Here is an 11,080-nt window from a genome sequence, read left to right as displayed (position 1 = left end):
CCCTGTCATTTTGACCCATCATCATCACCCCTCTCACAGATCCCAATTGGTATCAAATTTTGCCACAAAAAGCCATTCTCTCCCGCTCGCCTTTGCCCCCACTCCCACAAAAAGATAGCAAATTTTGCCACAAAAAGTCATTCTCTCCCGCTCACCTTTGCCCCACTCCCACAAAAAGATAGCCAAATGCCGCTACTTTTCTAGATGAACCCATGCCCTTAAAAGAAACTTTCCCTTAAAATAATACATCCAAAGAATGAGTCCGAAACATGTACCGAAACATGTACGCCAATTCTGCAAGACGACAAAAAGTTCACGTGTCCAACCATCATACCTCCATATAAAGCACTATCTACCGATCTGTGACGAGATTATCTCTTAATCCACTTGATTAATTTAGCCATGTGCGAGAGGATTCGGATATAGTGCACTAATGTGTCAATAGTGTATTACATCATACTTATAATTTATTTTAATAAAATAAGTGTTGCGCTAGCATCCACTGTTGGTACTTAAACCGATCTAATACATAGATCTAATAGTCGTGATTTATTCAAAGAGATTAAAACAATAAGAGCGGAAGTTATACTTGAATCCATTACACAGATCTGAATTAGGGTTTTGATGATATTCTAATCTTGAGGGTATCCCCTTAAGAATCTTTTTAGATGGGGATAAGAGAATAAAAAATGTTAATCCTAAATTAGGGACCATTATATAACCCCTCATTTATAGTTGTTGTACTTTTATAATTTAGCCCTCATCAAATTATAATTACAACCTGATATCTGTACATTTAACCCATGATTCATTTAAATATCCATTAACCCAAATTGATTGATCACTTGAAGCAGGTTATTCTTAAGGATAGCAATACACATTGATGAAACATATGTGCCCATAAATAGATTTAATTAGATTTAAATCTAGTAATCTCGCACTTTAGCACCATATATTTCCTTAAAGTGTGTGTAACCTTATAAGCTCAAAAAATAGCTATCACTGATAAGGGTATTTCTAAACAATCTCGCTCATTGAGTATATCAATATAGGATCAAAACAGTCTTCGTCATATTTATCGTGACTAAACCCATCAATGATCATATATACCAATACAATCAAATGACATAGATCAAACATGGATGTGTAACATAAAAATTACATGTAATGTGATCTGCACATGTCTATTTTCAACTGGTCCCATAAAAATTACATGTAATGTGATCTGCACATGTCTATTTTCAACTGGTCCTACCTTAAACTTTAGTGAGGTCAACCTCAAACATAATGTAACAGAGTGTATAAACTGAATTTTTTATTTTGATCAGATAATATAACCTAACATAAAGCACTAAAAACTTCATACTCCCACTAAATCATGATATTCTTAAATAATACCACACCATATAAGCACTGTGCTCATGAAAGACCTTGGGTGGTAATCCTTTAGTAAGAGGATCTGCTATATGGATATATGTCCACTCTGTACTCTTTCTTTCAAAACTAAGAACTTAATGTCAATATGTTTTGACTTAGTCGGGCTCCTGTTGTTATTGGAATAAATCACTGCTGATTTATTATCACAAAATAACTTTACTGGTTTTTTAATCTTTTACAGAATGCACAATCCAGTGACAAAATTTCGCAACCATATTCCCTAATTGGATGTCTCATAGCAAGCTACAAACTCTGCTGTCATAGTGGAGGAAACTACAAGTGTCTGTTTGACATTTTTATGATATAGCTCCTCCTGTTAACATATAAATATAGCCTGATGTAGGCTTCCTGCTATCTTGGTATTTAGAAAAATCAGAATCAGAGTACGCAATGACCTCCAATTGTTCTGATTTTCTATATGTGAGAGTAAAGTCTTTTGTTTTCTGAAGATACCTCATAACCCTTTTGACTGCTATCCAATGATCCATACTAGGATTGCTTAAGTATATGTCTAACATCTTAATAATATACACAATATCCGGACGCGTACACACCTGAGAATACATTAGACTTCCCACAACTGAAGCATAAGGAATCTTTTGCATTTCTTGAATTTCAAGGCTACCTTTAGGGAACTGGTTGAGACTAAACTTGTCTCCTTTAGAAATAGGGGTATTACCTGGTCTACAATCTTGCATACCAAACCTTTTGAGTGCTTTATTGTTTTAGCTATTTTATGATAATCCAAGTATACCTCGAGAACGATCTCGATGTATCTGAATTCCTAATATAAAAAGGCGTCCCCAAGATCTTTCATCTCAAAATTCTTTGAGAGAAATCTCTTGGTTTCGTGCAACATGCCTATATCATTAGTGTCAAATAATATGTCATTGACATATAGAACCAGAAAAATATACTTACTCCCACTGAACTTATGATATACATAGTCATTAACAATATTCATCTCAAAACCAAACGAGATAAATATTTGTTGAAACTTGTGATACCATTGATGAGGAGCTTGCTTGAGTCCATAGATAGATTTTCTTAATTTGCAAACCATATTCTTCGGGTCTCCTACACAAAGTTTTCTGGTTGTACCATATAAATTATTACATCAATGTCGCCATTGAGAAACACTGTCTTAATATCCATCTGATGTAACTCAAGATCAAAGTGAGCAATAAGTGGCAGGATTGTTCTAAAAGAGTCCTTCGATAAAACCGGAGAGAAAGTCTCTGTATAATCAATGCCTTCCTTTTGAGTAAAGTCTTTAGCTACATGACGTGTCTTATAACTTTCCACATTACCATTTGCATCCTGCTTGAATTTAAATATCCATTTACAACCAATTGGTTTTGCACCTTCTAGCAATGGAACAAGTTCCCAAACCTTATTGTCTTGCATAGACTTGTACTCTTTATTCATTGCATCAATCCACTTTTGAGAGTTAGAACTTTTCATAACCTGAAGGAAGTTGATTGGATCATCTTCCAACATTCTATTATTTTTCTCATGTTCTTGGAGAAATGCAATATAATTATCCATAATAGCATTTCTCATTTCTCTTGTGGATCTCCTTAATGACACTAGTTCTTGAGTTTATTGAGTTTGTTCTTCTGGAACAAGGAGTTGTTCAACATTATCATCTTGATGTCTTAGATTTATTTCTTGATCAATAACAGGTATAGGAATCTAAATATTGTCAAAAGTAACTGTACGGATTGGGTCTGAAGCTAATTACTCCTCAAAAGCAATGTTTCTAACCTTACTTCTCTCTCCAAACTCAACATCCTCAAAGAATATTATTGTTACTATCTCAAAAATATTCCTGAGTATGGGATCATAAAACTTATAGCCCCTAGAGCGTTCAAAATACCCAATAAAATAGTTGCTAACTGTTTTAGAGTTCAATTTCTTTTTATTTGGCCTATAAATCCTTGTCTCAGCTGGACATCCCTAAATATGTAAATGCTTCAAACTGGGCTTTTGACCAGTCCAAATCCCATAAGGTGTTTTAGCAACTTCTTTACTTGATACACTATTCAAAATGTAAGCTACTGTCTTTAATGCTTTACCCCAAAGTGACTCTGATAAATAAGAATGAACAATCATACTTCTTACCATATCCTTAAGAGTCCTGTTTCGACTTTTAGCTACACCATTCATACTTGGTGACCCTAGCATGGTGTATACTATGGTATAATATCGTCTTTCTCTAGGTATTTAGCAAATGATCCTGAACGGTATTCACCTGAACTATCATATCTACCGTAGTACTCACAACCACGATCAGATCTAACTGTTTTAATCCTTTTGTTGAGTTGATTCTCAACTTCAGCTTTAAAAGCTTTGAACATATCCAGAGACTTAGACTTCTCATGAATGAGATATAGGTACCCATAACGTGAGTGATATGAATGATATAAAATATTATTGACCATTCCAAGATGCTATAGGGAATGACCCATAAATATCTGTATGTATCAATTCTAAGACTTCTGAAAATTTGTTGGCACCTAATCTCTTAACTTTGATCTGTTTTTCCTTGATACATTCAACACATACATCAAAATCTGAAAAATCAAGGGAATCCAAAATGTTATCAAACATAAAACGCTCAACTCTACTTTTTAAGATATAACCCAAGCGCTTATATCATAATATCGTTGAATTTTTCTTATTTAATATACGCTTAGTACCACGTGATTCTATATGCAAGGATTTATTATAAGTAGCAATTGTATCAAGTAAATATAGGTTGTCATAAGTACTCAAGTAACCAGTTCCCACAATATTTAAATTAAAAGATAAATTGAATTGATTATTTCTAAATGAACAAGAATAACCTGATTTATCCAATATAAAAATAAAAATCAAATTCCGTCTAAAAGACGGTACTACAAAAGTATCTTTTTAAATCTAAATATGAGTCAGTTCCTAATAACAAGCTAAAGTCCCAAATTGCTTCTACGTCTACCGATTGTCCGTCGCCCACAAAGATATATCTTTCAACATCACTTGGCTTTCAATAGCTCAGGTAGCCCTGCATAGAAACACTTATGTGAGTAGTAGTACCAGAGTCTAACCACCAAGTATTTCTAGGTACTGAAGCTAAATTAACCTCAGAACAGACCAAAATAAGGAACATACCCTTCTTAGCACGCCAGGCGTGATATTTGGTATAATCATTCTTCACGTATCCCGACTTGTTGTAGAAGAAACAACCCTGATCATCCTTATGTTGTTTCTTCTGAACAGTACTCTTAACAGCTTCATTATCATTCTTTCTTTTATTACCCTTATCCTTAGAGGCATAAGCTAAATGAGCATTTTCAGTCTTATCTTGCTTCAACCTTTCTTCTTCTTGCACACAATATGAAATGAGCTCATTCAGAGTCCATTTCTCCTTTTGGTAGTTATAACTAACCTTAAATTGATTGAATTGTGTAGGAAGATAGAGCAGAACCAGATGCACCAGCAACTCATCGCATAGATCGAGTTTAAGTGCCTTAAATTTTGAAGCAATATGAGACATTTCCATAATATACTCTTTGATATTTCCTTTGCCCTTATACTTCATCGAAATCAAGCAAGCTAAAAACGTGCTTGTTTCTACCTTATTATTTTTTACAAAACATTCTCAATTTTGGCAAGGAAAACTTTAGCTTTAGTAATCCCTTCGGATTCTATGCCCTTGAAGCTTTCTGGAACGCCGCGCTTAATGATCATAAGACACATGCGATTTGAACAATCATATTTCTCATACTCCTTCTTTGCATTAGGAGTACTATTCGCATTGAGAGGCATAGAGTTGTTCAGTTCTTAATCTAAGGTCTAGATCCATACAACCAAGAACAATTAAAATGTTCTCTTTCCAAACCTTAAAATTTGTCCCATTAAGCATAAGAATTGAATTGATGTTAGCAGAAATTGTTACAACAGATGCATTAGCTGAAATAAACAAAAGATTTTTTTTTACATTATTAACCATAATTAGTAATCAATAAAATCCAAATAATGACAAATCCCATCTCAAGATATCTTGCAAAACATTAATGTCAAGTCTTTGGACAGTAATATTAATTGAAAGTGATATCTTGTTGCAATGATCAAACACTGATAATAATACGTGTCAAATAATAAAACTATCTTTGGATCGATTCATTATTCACATGTAAACCTTACAATTATCACACTTTTATCATCGCAGATGTGTATGCAGTCTAAATAAATATTAACCTTACTTTAGGCTGATTAAATATTTATACGTAAACATACACACAACCATCTAACATTTCTCATGAACAATTTACACAAGAGATGTTACTTTGGCAGCTTCTTGTTTCAATTAATCATTTGGAATGAGAGATAAAAATTGATACCTTAGTGTCATAATATTTGAATTAAATAATTGATTAACTACCAAATTTAATTCAAATTAAACAATTTAATTTAAATTAAACCAAAGTCTGAAATTTACTTGAGTAAAATAGATTTCTCTATTTTAATTAAGCATTGAAAGGCCTATAAAAAATAATACAGACCTAAAACTTAATAATTATTTGATAAAATCAAATAATCTGTATTTTAATCACAGACCCAAAACTTAAATGAGCTTTGGCCTAACTTAAATAGATTTTAACAAAATTAATTACAAGCCCATGAGATATCTTAAGTGGGCTTTAGCCTTGTGCCCTATTTTTCTATCCCAAACGCAAGCCAGAAACTCGTGCCTTCAATTCAAAAGCTCTTTTTCAAAGCTTGCCAGAAATAGGTCTCTTCGAGCATGCCTGCGACCCTAATCGAGCCCGCTCGTGACGAACCTCCGAGCTCGCCAGAAGTCGAGGGTTGAGCTCACCTAAATCGAGACCAAGCTCGTCCGCAGCGAACACGAAGTTTGCTTGACTTCGAACTGAGGTTCGCTTGAATTGAACCCAAGGTTCGCCTGATTCGAATATGAGGTTCGCCTGATTCTTCGAATACGAGGTTCTTTTGAAATTTCGAACACGAGGTTCGCCTGATTTTTCGAACACGAGGTTCGCCTAAAATTTTGAGCACGAGGTTCGTCTAAAATCGAACATGAGGTTCGTCTGAAATTCGAACCGAAGTTTGACTAAAGCAACATCGAGGTTCGCCTAATGTTCGAACCGAAGTTCGGTAAAATCGAACATGAGGTTCGTCTGAAGCAAACCAAAGTTCGCTAGAATCAAACCGAAGTTTGACAGAAGTGAACATCCAACCTCGCCTACAAAATTGCCGACGAGGTTTGCCTCAGTCCAGGTAAGTCCTCAAGCCCTAATTTCCTTCACCCCTTAGGGTTTAGATCTTGAAACGCCACCGCTAACGCTTAAGCTCCTGCACCTCAGGGTTTCGAAAACCCTATGGTTTCCTAATATCGTCGCCACTGTCTTCCTTTGATAGTGGGGCTGCCAACGAACATTGCCAGCGAGAAGCACAGCGGTCGACGAACAAAGAACCAAATTTTATTACACGATCTGGATCAAATTTGTTGCACTTAATTTTGTAATTTCGTATACAATCCAAGTTTTAATCCAGATCGAACAAAGAAATGAATTGGAACAACGCCTAGATCAAGAATTTGATCCAGATCAACCAAACGACAAAGAAGATCAAGTCAAAGCATGAACTTTACTGTTCATCCGTGCAACAATGCTTAATTAACAAATTAAGTTCAAAAGAACCTTAATTTCAATCTTAAATCCCAAAAAATAATCACAGTGGCTCTGATACCCCTTGTTGGTACTTAAACCGATCTAATAGCCGTGATTAATTCAAAGAGATTAAAACAATAAGAGTGGAAGCTATACCCGAATCCATTACACAGATCTGAATTAGGGTTTTGATGATCTTCTAATCTTGAGGGTATCTCCTTAAGAATCTCTTTAGATGAGGATAAAAGAATAGAGTATGTTTTTTTTGGTCAATGAAAATTTTATTCATCTTCCAAGTATGAAAATTTCTTTACAACACAGCTCAGTTTTTTTGAACTGAGAATGCACTAACATCTAACATCTCACATCCTCAAGAATTTACAAGGTAGTTATCCATTCCTTTTCTTCTGTCGAAAATGAACCATTGAGTATAGTAATTAGAATAATGAACTTGATCTCCTTGAACAATTGATCTGCAGTCTTCATTTCTTGTTTGAAAATTCTACTATTCCTTTCACACCAGACACCATAGATTGATGCAGTTCTTGTTTGAAAATTCTACTATTCCTTTCACACCAGACACCATAGATTGATGCAGTTAGAGCTATTTTTTTAACTTTTTTGCTTAGAGCCATTTCCCCTCAATCTTAGACCATACCAGTTCATAATCAACTCCCAGTTACAAGATTTCCACTTGAATTGCAACCAGTCCATGATCAGTAGCCAAACTTCCCTTGAGAATTGACATTCGAAAAATAGATGATTCCTGCTCTCAGTGCCAGTGCACCAGCAACAAATGTTTTCGTTCACAATTTTCCTTTTGATCAGTCTGTCTAGTGTGGACAATCGATCATGAGCTGCCAGCCAGCTAGTAAATGAATGCCTGGGTAAACATGATGTCTCCCACACAATTTTATACCATGGCACAACCGGGCCAGCATGAGATAGAACAGAGTATAGAACAGAAAACTTGATTTTTGAATCTCTGGTACTTTCCTGAAATATTTGTATCAAGTTGTTAGCACCACCATAAAGTCTCAGGGCTTTATCTCTGACTTTCAGAATGCTTTTCCACATCCAAGAATCTCTGCTTCTTGCTTGAACATTCCAAATATTATTTTGCTTTAGATATGTGCCATGAATCCATTTGATCCAAAGAATTTCTTTGTTTGAGTGAATGAGCCATAGAGTTCTAAGAGTTGAAGCCATACTCCATATAGGAGCTGAATATATGCCAAGACCTCCTTGTTTCTTGCTTAGACAGACTTTGTCCCATGAGATAGGATGCATTTTCTGAGTCTGTTCTGATTTCCCCCACAAGAAAGATCTACACATTCTATCAATTTCCTGCAAGACCTTTTTAGGCAGAACATAGTTTGATGTCCAATAGATTTGGATGCCCAGAATGATGCTTTTGATAATTTGCAGTCTGCCTGCATAGGATAGCATTCTATTTTTCAAACAAGCTTGGAACTGGTTTGATATTCTGTTCATCAAAGGAGAATAGTCATGATATGATAATCTTCTGCAGATCAGAGGAACCCCCAAATACTTGATAGGGAATACACCTTCAGTAAAATTCAAGATCCTTTCAATGTGCCCTTTAGTAATGTCATCAACACCTCCATAGAAGACCTTGCATTTATCTTTGTTTGCTTCCAGACCTGATACTGAGCTAAAATCCTTGAAGCAATCAAGAAGGAGTTTCACTGAGTGAGGATCACCCTTGGAGAAAAGAAGGAGGTCGTCGGCAAATATCAGATGTGTGATCCTATACAAAGCACAGCCAGGATGAAATTTAAACTCCCTGTTATCCTTAAGACCCTCCAATTTCCTGGAAAGATACTCCATACCCAAATTAAACAAGTAAGGTGATAACGGATCACCTTGTCTTAAACCCCTCTCTCCTTTGAAATAACCATGAAGGGTTCCATTCAATGATATGGAATATTTAGTTGAAGAGATACATACCATAATCCAATTTATGAAATTTGCAGGAAAACCAAGGCCTACAAGCATCTCATGTAGAAAATTCCAACTTATAGTATCAAAGGCCTTCTTAATGTCAATACTCAGCATAGTTCTTGGAGATATGTGTTTCCTATTGTAGCTCTTCACAAGCTCATTTGCAAGCAAAATATTACTTGAGATATGTCTACCTTTGACGAATGCAGATTGAGCCTCATTTATTAGATAACCCATTACAGTGTTTAGCATGTTAGAGAGGATCTTTGAAATTATTTTATAGAGGCAGTTGCAACAAGCAATAGGCCTAAAATCAGATGGGGTCTTAGGGCATTTCACTTTAGGAATCAAAGTGATAGAAGTAGAATTGATCACTCCCATAATTTTACCAGATTGAAAGAACTCAGAGATGGCCTTATTTACCTCATCACCTATGATACTCCAAGATGATTTATAGAAGGACATACCAAATCCATCTGGCCCCGGAGCTTTGTTATCATCCATAGAAAAAACTGTATTTTTAATTTCATCACTGGTAACAGCAGAGGAAAGAGTATTTGCTTGAGCTTTACTTAAACAGGGACCATTTTTGATGATATCTTTATCAGTTTTGGCAGTTAGTGTACTTGAGCCCATAAGATTCTTGTAAAAATCAAGAAGCTCTTGAATGATCATACCTCCATCAGTGATTCTATCCCCCGCCCTGTTGTATAACACCAAAACTCTATTGAGATTCCTTTTAGCTTTGATAGCAGAATGAAAGTAGGTTGTATTTCTGTCACCCTGTAAGCACCACTGAATTCTGGATTTTTGCTGATAGAAAGACAGTTCACAATCCAATAGCTTATTGAGTGTAGTAACACAGAATTTTTCCTGAGCAATTAAGTCAGGATTTAGAGGATCAGAATGTAAAATTCTTTGAGCATTCTCCAAATTAACTCTTGCTCTGTTAACCTGTTCACTGATATTGTAATAACTTCTTTTGTTGAGATCCTTGAGAGCAGTCTTCAATTTTTTCAATTTGCTAACAATAGAATACATTGAACAGCTTGATACTTGAGTTTGACAAATAGAAGTGACTAAGGGTAAGTAGCTGTCATGTTTGATCCACATCTTGAAGAATTTAAATGGTTTTTTCCCTTGCACACAATCATCATATATAGACACCAAAGCTGGGGAGTGATCTGAGCAATTAGGTAGCAAGTATTCAACATGACTAGAGTTGTGAAAATTTAGCCATGCATCATTTACCAGAGTTCTATCCAGTCTACTCCATACCCTGGAACTAGCCTCTTGTTTGTTATTCCAAGTGAAAAAACAACCTTCGGTTTTCAGGTGAGAGAGCTGACAGCTGCCAATGAAGTTACTGAAATCAATTGTTTCAGCATCTGTAACCACTGCTCCACCAAGTTTATCCTCACTTCCAGTTATAGCATTAAAATCACCAGATATGATCCATGGTTTATTACCAATAGATTGATGAATCTGCTTTAGCTCTGACCAGAGAGATTTCCTGTTATCAATCTGATTATATCCATATATGGAAGGAATGCAACAATCAATTCTTTCATCTAAAGATTTAACTGAGCATGTGATGTGTTGAGGAGAATAACTGTCAACCTGAATATCCAATATATTTGGATCCCATAGGATCATAATTCTTGCTTTACAAGAGTTAAAATCATTAGAAAACCAGTTCCAATTGCTAGCAATTTTTTTGGTTATTACTGGAAGCTTGCATGCCTTTACTTTTGTCTCAATGAGAGCCATGAAAGAAAGATGATACTGTTGAATATGTAGCTTAACTACATGTTGCTTAGAGGACTTATTTAGTCCTCTAATATTCCAAAAGGAGAAGTTCATGAAATTGTACCTCCCCCCCAATCCACAGTAGAGGGGTCATCTCCCATAAGATGAGCAAAAGAATTCTCTAATGCTGGAAACATTTTGAGGCCAGATTTTTGTCCTGGTCCTGTCCTGATATTTCTCAGAGCATACACATG

The sequence above is a fragment of the Asparagus officinalis genome, chromosome 1 (genome assembly GCF_001876935.1).
Source record: "Asparagus officinalis chromosome 1, Aspof.V1, whole genome shotgun sequence".
Classification (NCBI taxonomy): Eukaryota; Viridiplantae; Streptophyta; class Magnoliopsida; order Asparagales; family Asparagaceae; genus Asparagus; species Asparagus officinalis.
Note: the sequence above shows the minus strand (reverse complement) of the source record.